Source organism: Notamacropus eugenii, chromosome 5, assembly GCF_028372415.1.
Source record: "Notamacropus eugenii isolate mMacEug1 chromosome 5, mMacEug1.pri_v2, whole genome shotgun sequence".
In the NCBI taxonomy this organism is placed as follows: domain Eukaryota; kingdom Metazoa; phylum Chordata; class Mammalia; order Diprotodontia; family Macropodidae; genus Notamacropus; species Notamacropus eugenii.
This window is the reverse complement of record NC_092876.1, coordinates 70,639,892-70,653,765: the sequence shown is the minus strand read 5'-3', so window position 1 is coordinate 70,653,765 and position 13,874 is coordinate 70,639,892. Positions and strand designations below refer to the sequence as shown.

At 41.0% G+C, this 13,874-nt stretch overlaps 1 pseudogene; it reads left to right on the top strand.

The window, feature by feature from the left end:
* The first annotated feature begins 573 nt into the window (after positions 1-573).
* LOC140507489 (ankyrin repeat and SOCS box protein 13 pseudogene) lies at positions 574-4,037 on the top strand (annotated as a pseudogene).
* Positions 4,038-13,874: the final 9,837 nt, after the last annotated feature.

Below are 13,874 nucleotides of genomic sequence, written 5' to 3'. Positions count from 1 at the left end.
ATAAGAACTATGCTGTGTGAGATTTGAAGAAGTTACCTTTCCCAACAATGTCCAGGGTCAGAGAAGTTGAATTTGCAGGGAAAAGAGTAGGGGTGAGAGACTAGGAGAACCCTGAGGGGAGGGAGACAGAGGCTGAAGGAATATTAGGGAGAAGTAGGGGAGATAATCCTAAGGAAAGATATAAGGGTTGTAAGGATGATTTGGGGAGAGGAGAAGAAGCTGAGGGAACATGAAGAGGAAAGTCTGGGACTCTGGGAATACTGATGGAGAAGATAAGGGTTAGAAAGATACTGGGAGAGGGGTATAAGTTGTGGGGACACTTAAGAAAGGAGTAGGAACTATGGGCTCACTAGGGGTAGGGAATAGGACATTGAGGATAAAGGATCAGTGACTGGTAGACAAAGACATAATGGGAGGGGAAGGACCTGGTGAAATTTCTGCAGGAGTTTTGATTGGGAATTAACAAATTCCAAAGATATGCAAAACCGCAGGCCCAAAATGTTGTGAATTCAACAATCGGGGCGTTGTTGGCCCTTCCTGTAAGCAAGAACAGGAGGCCCCACCAGCAGCTGCATGAGCACTGGCCTGTACCCAGCCTCCACAAGCACCTATGAGCAAATGTACCCATGCCCCTGCTGCTATCAGATTTGCATAAATGCCATCTACTCCCCAGCAGCTGGAAATCCATGTAGAAAAGGCCTAGAACAGAGCTGAGAATTTCTGGGCCAGGAAGATCAGGGCTTCCATCAGCAGTTTGCCCTGCTCTATCCTGCTCTGCCCAGGAGTAAATCAGATGCCTACTCAGACATCAGCACCAATGAAAACAGGAATAAAGCTTCTGGTAGGTGTAAAGCCCTTGCCAACTACAAATTGATCTCTTCATTCAAATGAACAGCTGGCTTTTATCTAGCAAGAGGGGAATTTGATGCAATGCATCAAATGCTGAACTTGGAGTACTGAGAACCCAGGTTCAAATCTTCTTTCTAGTAGCTCAATAGCTGTGTGACCAAAAGCAAGTCCCTTAACTCCCTGAGTCTCAACTCTATAGCATTTAATATCCCTTATCTTGCTTGATGCTCTTTGTAACCCTTTAAGGTACCAAACAAAATAAAGACATTATGATTCCCATTTTATGAATGAGGAAACAATTCCAAGAGTTTAGTGATTCAAATTGGGTCATACAACTAGCAAAGGTTCATGTACAAGTCAAGATATCACCCTCGTGATGTCACTAATCCTCTTCAAGGACAAAGGACCACCCCCAACAACAAGGGTAAGATTCAAATCCAAGACTCTCCTGAATCCAAACCCAGAGCACTTCATATTATACCACACTGATTCCATAGGACAAGCTGATGTTATAATGCTATGTCCTTGAACGTTTACAAAATGCTCTGAATGTGTAATCCACTGAGTCTCCATTTTTGTACCATATACATTGTACTATTTCTGTGGACTTGAGAAGGAGACAGACATGGATGAGATAATAGCACAAAGACGTAGAAATGGAACTTGGCAAATAACCAGGCCTAGAGGGGAGTCATTCAACAAGCAATATTTAATTTGAAAACAGGTCTCATTTCCTGTACCATTGCCTTTGTTTAGCTCCTTGCTAAATCTCAGGACCTCTGTTTTTGCATCCATAAAGCTCCCAATGGCTACAAAAAAAAAAGAAAGAACAGAAAAGAGGTCTCCAGTGGAGTACCCCAAGGTTCCTGGTTTGGCCTTTAGCTGTTCAACCTTTTTTTTCTGTGATTTGGGTAGTGACAAAAATGACACACTTTTCAGATTTGTAGAGCACATGAAGCTAACGTGTTGAATGACAGTCAAGCCTCCATAATAGGGGAACCAATCAATTAAGATGAAATTTAATAGTGATAAAGTTCTACAGATGATGACAAGTTTACAATGACAAGATGGTGCAGGGGCAGCAACATAGGCTTTATGACCATAATAATGAGAGCTAGCATTTATAGAGAACTTTAAGTTTTAGAAAGTACTTTAGATGTGTTCTGTCATTTTATCCTCATAACAATGCTTTGAGCTTGATGCCGCTTTCATTCTCACAGCTGAGGAAATTAAAACAGATAAAGGTGAAGTGATTTGCCCAAGGTCACATCTAGTAAATCTCTGAGACAGGATTCAAACTCAGGTCTTCCTAACTCCAAGCCCAATGCTCTATCAACTGCTCCACTTAGCTGCCTCAATATATAAAACCTGTTTTTTAAAAAGGGGTTGGGAAATTTAATATACTGTTCAGTCATATCAGCTAATAGTGTATAAAATGGCAGTCCCCCAAAAAACTTAGTGAGATTTTACATGTGACATTCATGATAGGAACTTGAAGTGCTCATATAGGAAATCAAAAGAGAATTGGAATAACAGGAAAGTTTGCCCTTGAAGTAGAAAATGGAGCATGGTAGAAACTGACAGAGTTTTGTCAAGATAACTCACTGGTCATAGCAAATACTCTTTTTCAACAACCCAAAAGGCAACTCTATATATGAACATCACCAGCTGGTCAATATCTAAATTTTATTGATTATATACTTTGCAACCAGAGGTGGAGAAGCTCTATACAGTCAGGTAAAACAGGACCTGGAGCTGACTGTGGGTCAGATCATGAGCTTTTTATTAGAAAAATTAGATTTAAACTGAAGAAAGTAGGGAAAACCATCACCCCATATAGGTATGATCTAAATAACATCCCTTATGAATGTGAAGTGGAGGTGATGAATAGATTTAAGATGAATAGTTTTGGTTGATGGGTGCCTAAAGAACTATGAATAGATATTCACAATATTGTACAGGAAGCAACAACAAAAAATATCCCAAAGAAAAGGAAGAGCACGAAAGCAAAATGACTATTTGATGAGGCTTTACAAATAGCTGAGGAAGAAGGAAACTGAAAAATAGAGGAGAAAGGGAAATATATATCCAACTGAATGCAGAATTCCAGAGAATAGCAAGGAGAGATAAGAAGGATTTCTTAAATAGGCAATGCAAAGAAATAGAAGAAAACAGGGGAAGATAAGAAATATCTTCAGGAAAATTAGAGCCCCTTCCTGTCCTGCCCAGGTGCTGGGCTGCCATGAAGGGAAAGTAGTCAAGGTAGAAGACCCAGTGGACAGGACGGAGCTGTAGCAATGTGGACAGCTTCTTGGGAAAAATTGGTTTCTAGGTGGATAGGACATCTGTTCATGAAGCCACTCAACAGGGTGAAACCTTGCAGCTCTAGTAACTGATTAAGAACAGTGCTTATGTCAACCTGGCCACTGCGGACTCCATCATACCTCAGCATGAAGCTAGCCTTCAGGGTCAGACACAACATGTGAAACTTCTGTTAGTTGTTAGAGCCCAGGTGGATGCCCAAAACTTTGATGGCAATACCTTTCTTCATGATATCTGTGCCTTAGACAGCGCTGAATATGTGAAGCTGCTGCTTTCTCATGGACCAAAGGTCAACTCACCCCTGAATACTGCATCCCACTACATAAAGCCTGCATGATTGGAAGTCCTGAATGTGCGTGCCTTCTCATTGATGTTGGGGCGAATGTAGAAGCCCATGGCTGCCATTTTGTACCTTGTTTCATGTTGCCTGTACAAGAGAACATTTGGACTGTGAAAGTACTGCTTAGTGCAAGAGCCAGTGTGAATGAAGTGAAATTGCATGAGATAGCTCTTCATCATGCAGCCAAAGCAAAGAACCTGACTGAGATAATAGTGGAGTTGGAGGCAGCATTTATGCCTGGGTCAATCAAGGAAAGGAGCCTTATGATTATACTTGGAGCAACAGTACTTCTGCTAAATGCTTTGAGTACTGTGAAGAGACACCTCTGACCTTGTCCCAGCTTTGCAGAGAGAGCTTAAGGAAGGCCATTGGCATCAGAGGACTTGCCAAGTTGGATATTCCTCCAAGCCTAATCAATTACCTTCCATACAACTACGACAAAAACATGGAAGACAGAAGTGGTCTTGGGGATTTCATCCTGTGTTCCTATAATTACTCTTCCCAATATCTGGCAGAGAAAAAATGACTTTTGTGTCTGTAGTGGTATTAAAACCATCTGCAGAACATTTCCCCTTGTCCCTCTTCTGTCAGAGAAATTATTTCAAGTGTAATAACAAAGCACAAACTCTTAGTTCTTTATACCAGACATGTTTCTGGAATAGCACATACTGGAATCTGTACTTTAATCTTGTCGCTGTCACAGTCAGCAAGTTAGTGAGTGGAAAAGAAGTTGCTATAGTCTAGGCTTCTTTTATTTGATGAACTTCCCCAAAGTGACTCACAGTACAAAGTGTAACTCAGAGCAGAGAGGGAAATACCAGTTGCCCATCTCTCTCTAGAGATTTCTGAGCTTCCCTGTCTTTCCCTTATGTGGTAGGAGCTCATGTTGATAGATCATGATGATCTAATATAATGGATTCCATTTCACATATAACTTCTTTAAGATTATTGGTTGTAGTTCAAATACGTTGGGAAAACTTAAGTACAGTCCCTTTAGATCATTGACAGCAGGACCCTGAAATAACTGCTCTATAAAAACCTTTCCATGTGTATAACCTATTTTGTATATTAGCAGGACACACAAAAGCCCACTGGGGCAATAGGGATTTCTGTTTCTCAGGAAGCTTTTTATGGGTCTGAGTTGGGGAGGATGATGCCTACAGCTGGGTGATGGTGCTTGTATTTGTTACAAGGAGTTCAGTCCACTACTAGTTTATTTCAAGACTGAAGACAAGGTGAATATTGGCATACTATTTACACAGGGGAGGGAGAACTCACTGCCTTTGTAATGGCTGAAGGTAAAATTAAAACCTTCTTATTTGGACAGTCTTAAAAGCTGAGTTAGTTCACTGAAATGATGACAAAAATAAATACCTTGTTCATGCTCAGCCCCTTTCGACTCTAACTGAAAGCTCTTATTAAAAGAGTCTAGTAAGTCTAAAAGTCTAAGCTTAAGTAAGCAATTTAGTCTAATAACATTTGCACATAATAAAATGCCTATTACCTCCCTCAACCCTCCTTCACCCCCAAATTCAAACCTAAATAAAAGCTGTCGATCAATAAAAGGAAAAAATAAAATTATAGCTATCAAAGAAATATTTCATGTAAAACAGGGCATGATAAAAGACAAAACTCCAGCTGAGTTATTTAAAATCCTAAAAGATGATGCTTTTAAAGTGCTACACTCAGTATGTCAGAAAATTTGGGAAACACAACAGTGGCCACTGGGTTGGAAAAGATCAGTTTATGTCCCAGACTTAAAGAAGGGCAATGTCAAAGAATATTCAAATTACCAAACAATTGAACTCATTACACATGCCAGCAAGGTTATGCTTAAGATTCTGCAAGCTGGGTTTCAACAATACGTGAACCAAGAATTAGCAAAAGAACAGACTGGTTTTCAAAGAGGCAGAGGAACTAGAGACCAAATTGCCAAAATTCAATAGATTATGGAGAAAGGAAGGGGGTTCCAGAAAAATATCTACTTCTGTTTCATTGACTACACTAAAGTCTTTTACTGTGTGGATAACAACATAATGTAGTAAGTCCTCAAAGAGATGAGAGTAGCAGATCATCTTATTTGTCTCCTGAGGAATCTGTATGTACATCAAGAAGAAACAGGACTGAAAAAGAGCAAATGATTGGTTTAAGATTGAGAAAGAAGTACAACAAGACTATATATTGTCACCTTATTTGTTTCACTTATATGCAGAGTGTATCATGAGAAAAGTGTGAAATGGATGAATGAATCAAAAGCTGGAATTAAGGTTGCCAGAAAAAAATAACAGAGATATGCAGATATGCAGATGACATCACTTTGATGTCAGAAATTGAAAAGGAATTAAGAAGACTCTTGATGAGGGTGAAAGAGGAGAATGTAAAAGCTGGCTTGAAACTTCACATAAAAAAAATAAAAACTAAGATCTTGGAAATTAGTCCTGTCACTTTCTGGCACACAGAAGGAGAAGAAATGGAAGCTTGTCAGATTTTATATTCTTGGGCTCAAAGATCACTGCAGATGGTAACCGCAGCCATGAAATTAAAAGGCGCTTGCTCTTTGGAAAGAAAGTCATGGCAAATCTGGACAGCATACAAAAAGACAGAGATATCACCTTTCCTACAAAGGTCTGTATAGTCAAAGCTATGGTTTTTCCAGTAGTACTGTATTTCTGTGAGAGTTGGATTATGAGGAAAGCTGAGTACCACAGAATCAACACTTTCAAATTATAGTGCTGGAGGATACTTTTGAGAGTCTCTTAGATAAAGAGGAGATCAAATCAGCCAGTACTTAGAGAAATTAATTCAGACTATTCATTGGAAGGTCAATACGAAAGCTGAAGCTTAAATATTTTGGTCACATACTGAAGAAAAGACTCATTAAAAAAGACCCTGATGTTAGGAAAGATTGAAGGCAAAAGGAGAAGAGAATGGCAGAGGATGAGATAGATAGATAGATAGATAGATAGATAGATAGATAGATAGATAGATAGATAGATAGATAGATAGATAGATAGATAGTGTCAAGGAAGCAATAAATAAGAATTTGGACAGACTTCAGGAGATAGTGGAGCATAGAAGGGTCTTGTGCGCTATGATCCACAGGGTCATGAAAAGCTGGACATGACTGGATGACTGAACAATAACAAGAGAGGCATATGGTCTAGAAAGAGGGAGGTAATAATAGTCATATTCTGGCTCAGTCAGACAACATTTGATTAAGTATCACATACAAAAGTGAATTCATAAAAAGGTAAACAGAGGGTTGAAAGAATCAAAGTACATGCCATACAAGGATGAGTTGAAGGAAACTGGGATTCTTAGTCTGGAGAATAAGACTTTAAAAGGACAGGATACAAATACCACGAGATCACCACATGGAAGAGATAAGAAGTTGAGATATCCAGACAAAGTGGTATGCTGGTAAGTATTTAACAACCAGTCTCTTAAAAGACAAGACATTTTTACATTTGATGTTCCATTATTAACATTTAACATCATCTTCTTAAGTCTAGACAGTCAACAACAACAAAGATGCCCTGAGGTGTGTTGTTGTTCAGTTGTGCCTGATATTTTGTGATGCCATTTAGGGGTTTTCTTGGCAAAGATACTGGAGTGGTTTGGCATTTCTTCCTCCAGTTCATTTTACAAATGACAAAACTGAGGCAAACAGGGTTAAGTGACTTGCCCAGGGTCACCCAGCTAATAAAATGTGTCTGAGGCCTGAGTCAAGTTCTTGAAGATGCTCTATCCACTGTACCACCTAGCTGCCCTAATGTGTTTACTGATTTCTGAGGTGCAATGCTTTACTAAAAATTTAACAATCAGCTCTTAGAAATAAGTTTGAGCTGGCTACAGTACACCCCTGCATAGTCATCTCTCACCGACCTTCCATCAGTGCCTAAACTTTCCCCATTAGTAATTGAAAGCCCAGAGAGGAAAGAACACAGAGGAGAGGAGGGTCAGTGATGTCAGTGTCTGCAGAGAGACCAAGAAGGAAGAAGACTGAGAAAAGGTCACTGGATTTGCTAATTAGGAGATCTACTGGCCACTTTAGAGAGGTCAGTTTCCATTGAATGATTAGATGAGAAGTTATGAAGCACATGTTTGGAGACTTCTGTACATCCAGGGACCCTGAAGAGGGAACATGGTTTGTTTAGATCCCTGCTTTCCTGTTGGAGGAATTTTTTTCTTTTATTACCCAGGGTTCCTGGGATAAAAGCGGGGTAATAAACAGGGACTGGCATCTAAGGTTTCTAAGGGGACTTTAATCTACCATGGATATCAAAATCTTCAAGCAGTCATCCTGGAAAGTGATATCTTTGCAGGGAATGTAAGAGAGAAGGGCGATCAAAGAGGGGGAACTGAGCGCTGCTCTCTACCTTGGTCTTCTACCTTGGTCTGAGCTAGACCCTCCATGGTCCCTCTTACCTGAAGAGGCCATGCTCACACTAGCTTTTTTCTCTTGGATGGAGCAGGATGGGGGAGGTCAGAGAAGGGGAAGATGGGCAGAAGATAGCAAGGAAATACTAAGGAAAGGAAAAGAAGAGGAGAGGGAGAAAGTGAGGTGTCAAGAATCAATCAAATGAACAAGCATTTAAGTGCCTACTACATGCCCAATGCTATGCCAGTCCCTGGAGAAGCAAAACTAAAAATGAGCCAATCTCTCCCCTCAGGGTGCTTCCATTCTATAGTGAGAGATGTGGGAGTGTATAAAATAGAGATTGGACATATGATTTCATTAGGAGCTTGGAGGGCAAGCTCCCAGGTGAGGAAATCCCTTCTGTTACCCCAAGTCAGTGTCTTCTCTACAACTTACAGTTTGATAAAATTATCTAGACAGAAGGAATAAAACAATATACACAATGATGACAATATAAATGAAAATAACACACAAAAAGGCTGAAAGTGAGCAGTTTAAAATGACCAAGGTTGGCCCAAGTGAAAAGATCAGGAAATATGTTTCTTTGTAGAGGTGGGAGACTATGGGTGTGGATAATTGTATATACTGTCATACTCAATTTTGCTGAACTGCCTTTTTTCCCCTCTCTTTTAAAAAAATATTCTTCATTATAAAGAATGACTGTGTTGGTAATGGAGAGGGAAAGGGATATAAAGCACAAATTATAGCAATAAATTGTTTTTATGTCAAAAAAAAGCAAGTTTTCTAGAGACATGAAGTGACTTACCCAGACTCACGTAATCAGTATGTGTGGGAGGCAGCCTTCAGCTCTGCCTGCCTGCTTCTAGGGGCAGCTCCAACCACTTACCACCTTACCTTTCTTTATATTCACACAGACATCTCCCTGGTGAAGGGCCTCAGGGCTTCTTCAGTGGTCTCACGATTGGCCTCCCTGCCTCAAAGCTCTCCCCATTCTAATTCATCCTGAACACCATGACTAAAGTGATTTTCCTTTTTAAAAAATTCAATTATATCTCATTTTTCAGAGCCAAATTCTCTAAAGTGATTTTCCTAAAGCACAGGTCTGACCATGTGATTCCTCTACTCAATAAACTCCTATGACTCCCTATTACTTATGGGACCAAGTAGAAACTCCTTTGTTTGGTTTTTAAAGCTCTTTACAGACTGGCTCCTACCTACCTTTTGAGCTTTATTATACATCGTGCATCTCCATATGTTCTATTGTCCAGCCAAATCTGTCTTTTTGCTCTTCCTTCCGCATGACAGTCCCATCTCCCACCTCCAGGCTTTTGTCCTCCAGTGACCGAAAGGCTCTCCCTCTTCATCCATATTCCTTAGAAACCCCTAGTTTCTTTTAACTCAGCTCAAGCACCACCTTGAACAGGAACTCTTTCTTAACTCATCCTTCCCGCATTTCTAGCAGTGCCCTCACTCCACAAACATTTATTTTGTAAAGTACTTTATTTATCATATGTGCATATTGTCTCCTATTTCAGACTGGAAACCTCAGGAGGGCAGAGAATTTCTCATTCTTTTCTTTTTTACTCTAGGGCTCAGCATAGTGCCTGACACATAGCAGACATTTAATAAAGGCTTGGTGAATAACTGATTTGATTGAGAATCTGTCCTTATTTCATTTTCTAAAATTTCAATTAAAAAGGATGCTTGGGACCTTAAATTACCCATCTTCTGCAAGAGTGTCATTCCTACAGTCAGGAAACCCTGGGTTCAAGTCATCTCTGAAATTTAGTAGCTGTGTGACCCTGCATAAATGACGTTACCCCTCTAAGCCTCAGTTTTCTCCTCTGTAAAATGGAGATATCTACAATGCATATCTGTAGTGTTGTTTGATTGTCCTGGGTTGGGGGGAGTGGAGGAGCTCACAGGAAATAGCCCATGTAAAGCACTTTACAAATTTTAAAACCCTTTGTATGTACATGTCAATTATTATTATTCCTGGTGACAAATTAGAACTTTAGCTTCATCTTGCTTCAACCTTCCCCCTCCCCTCCATCTCCCTTTACCAGCCTGGGAGGAGCAAGGGCAAAGGGGGGACAAGGTGAATGAAGAAGTTAGGGCTCAATAATCCAACCACTTAAGTAAGACCTTTGCAAATTTGACTGTATAAGCCACATCACTCTTCTACTCAGTAAATTTCAATGACTCTCCATTATCTCTGGTATCACAAGAGTTCAAATCCAGTTTCTCTGTTTGGCTTTTAAATCCCTTCACAACTTGGTTCTAACCTATGTTCCCCATAAACTACATCTCCTCTCCCCATGCCTTTGTCCTAGCTGTTCCTCACACCTGGCATGCATTTCTTCCTCACCTCTGCTTTTCAGGATTTGCTCAAGAGTCACCTTCTCTGGGAAGCCTTTCCTGATACTCCCCTCCCCCAAATTGCCAGTTCCTTTCCCCCCAACAGTCTCCCCACCTCCCAAACAAAATTATCTTGTACCTTTTTTTGTGCATATCTGTATAGCCACATGTTGTCTCCCCTGACTAGATAATAAACCTCTAAGGACAGGGACTCTGTCAGTCAACAATTAAGCACTTACTATATGCTAAGCACCAGAGATACAACAGAAGGTAAAAACGGTACTGCCCTCAAGAAGTATCAGAGAGACAATATGAAAATAGCTTGGTACATCTGAGATTTATATGGTATCAGTGGAAGGGAAGGGGGTGTGAGGGAGGGGACCAGGAAAGGTCCCACTTTTTTCTTTGTATGTGCCTAACACAGGGCAAATAAAAGCACTTATTTGGTGATTGCTGACTGACCGATTGAGTGATGGCCATGATGGAGCTATCCCCACCTAACGGCATCCATACATCCTGTAAAAATGCCTGTTTAGACAAAACAATGCTGAAGGAGAGAGAGCAATTAATGCCTTGGAACAATAAGATGACCTTTGTGAATGTGCAATTGACCAAAAAGCATCATCGTGGGGTTTTGTTTTATTTATTAATGATATCGATTGGAGTGACCTGGCTTGGAGAATGCCTGCACTTGTTCCCTTAATTACCTAGTAATTTGACCTCACTCTTCTCCTTCAAAGAAGGCAGTGTGTTCCAGATGTGGATGGTCAGTTGACAGGATTTATTAAGCACCTACTATATGCTTCTCTGTGCTAATCACTGGTTTTACAAAGAAAGGCAAAAGACAACATACAAGGGATATATAGAGAAGAGGAAAGGCCACTTCATAGGGAAGACACAAAGTGGTCAGGACCAAGGAAAGCATTCTGTAGAAGGAGAGATATGAGCCGAAGAAAGCCAGGAGGGGGAGTTAAAGAAGCATAATATTCCAGGCACTAGAGACAGCCAAAAAGGCAGCACAAAGGGTCTGGAGTGAGGAAGAACTGGGTTCGAATCCCACCCTTGATACTTAATAGCTGTGTGACCTCTGATGAATCAATCTCTTCATCTGTACAATGGGGGTAATAATGCCTATTTTATAGGGTTGCTCTGAGATTGGAATGAGATATTGTGATATCTCAGTGGATAAGCACCAAGTCTGAAGAGAGGAAGATTCATCTTCCTGAGTTCAAATCCACTCTCAGACACTTACTGATTGTGTGACCCTGGCCAAGTCACTTCACCCTGTTTGCCTCAGTTTCCTCATCTGTAAATTGAGCTGGAGAAGGAAATGGCAAACCACTGCAGTACCTTTGCCAAGAAAATGCCAAATGAGGTCAGGAAGAGTCAGACAGGACTAATCAACTCAACAACAACAAAATATCTCACATAAAATATTACTGTATTATAGCACAATTATGCTGTGCTATACAGGCACAGGAACTGGGTTTGTAGTTTCCTTGGTAAATCCCTAATGAGGACGCTTGCTCTGCCAATGCAGGTCAGCATTCTCTACAACTTAAATTCTTAGAGAGCAGCTAAGAACAGTGAGAGGTCAGATGATTTGCCAACACGTGGCCAGGGCAAGAGTTATATTTAAAGTGCTACAAAAATGTCATGTTATTTCTAAGGGGAGAAGAGCCTCCAAAGCAACAACTTACTGAGTGCCTCCTGCATTTTCTGGAGGAGATGCAAAGCTTAGACAAGAACCCACCCTCGTGGAGTTCACCATGGAGAGTTCTTGGACTAAATAAATGTAGTGCAATGAAAAAAACTCAAGAGTCAGGTGTCTTAGAGTCCCATCTTGGCTCTGTCATTAACTCAATGTATGTCCTTAAATAGGTCACTTCAATTCTGAGCCTCAGTTTCCCCCTCTGTTAAAGGAGGTCAATGACACCTGTAAAACCTGCATCACAGGCTCGTTAAACTTCAATATTCCAGCTACTCCAGCCTCTGACACCTACTAGCTGACCCTGGCAAGTCACTTCACCCTGTTTGCCTCCATTTCCTTCTCTGTGAAATGAGCTGGAGAAGGAAATGGCAAACCATTCCAACGTCTTTGCCAAGAAAAAAAGGGGTCACAAAGAGCAGGACATGCCCAATTGATTGAAAAACATCTATCACCTCATTGATGTAGGTGATTGTGGGGAGCAAATGAGAAAATAAAATACTTATTAGGCACTTAGAACTAGGGAAAGGACCAGGGTGAGGTAAGACAAACTGCCTGCCCATAAGGAGTTTAAACTCAAATAGGGCAGTTTACAGTCTCACATATAATGTATGTACAGTCTGTTTTTATCATTATAGGCCAGGAGGTTCAATGACTCCCAGGACCATGGAGGGCAGGAAGGGACTGGTAGTAGGTCTTCCACAGACCCAGACCCACCTACCACCACCACACCCTCATCAAACCTCTTTGGTCCTATTAAAGACTAAGAAAATCTACACGACAGGTTTAAAGGTCTTGGCTATAGGCACTGCCCCCTTTCCCTACCAGTACACCCTGGGCCTTGTAGCTCACCCCTCCTCCCATCTAGAGAAGCTTGACCCCTACAAAGCCACTCAATCTGACTACAGACTCTCCAACCCACCCAGCCACTAGCAGAGCCCCAAACCTACCACAGGACCAATGTGGCTGCTCAGCTCAGTGTATAAAATGTGTAACAAATATGATTTAGGACAGTTATTGGTGACATCGTATGTTAACGGCCTACAGTTCCTCCACCGACTCCAAGTTTATTAATCCCCTTGGAGGATTTGGTAAATTCAGGTATAAGTTTTGATTTACAAACCAGCCTCGGCTCCCTGCACCGACGTATGCCACCTACAATTAGGTCCAGGATTGATTTATCCGCAGGGGACATGATTTACTTCTTGGGAACCTATGTCTTCCAGGCTGTTCTAATTAAGAGGTTTGATTTACAAACCTGGCTCTCCCCAAGAGAGAGAAGGACAACCTGGGTGGGAAGTGATGCAAAGTAAAGGAAATCACCAGACTTTGTGAACTCCCAAGACAAAAAATAAAGCACTTTCTGGGGGAGAGAAAGAGATCTAGATTTCAGGGATTTGGAGTTCAGAGGGCCGGTAGTGTGGGTGACATTGGCCCAAGGCAGGCTCACTTGAAGCAGAGAGATTCCCATTCTAGTCCCTAGCATTCACTCACTCTGTGACCTTCCACAAGCCCCATTCTCTTTCTGAGAACTTCAGTTTCCTCACCTATAAAATGAAATAGTTGACCTAAATTCAGGGTTTTAATCTTTTTTTAATGTCATAAATCCCTTTAGCAGTCCAGTGAAGCCTATGGACCCCTTCGCAGAAGAATGTTTAAAATACATAGAACTGCAAAGAAAACTAATTATATCCAAATAAAATAATCAAAATATTTTTAAAACAAATTCACAGACCAGAGGTTGATGGTCACCCGCCACCTTAGCCTGGGTCCCTCCACTACAGAAACTGTTTTCACCTGTACAATGCAGGCATGGGGAATTGTCCAGGTGAGACATATAGAGGGATGGGGGAAATGAGTTTACACCAGAGACGTAAAAATACACTCCACGCACATACATATGAGTAGGGTGGGGG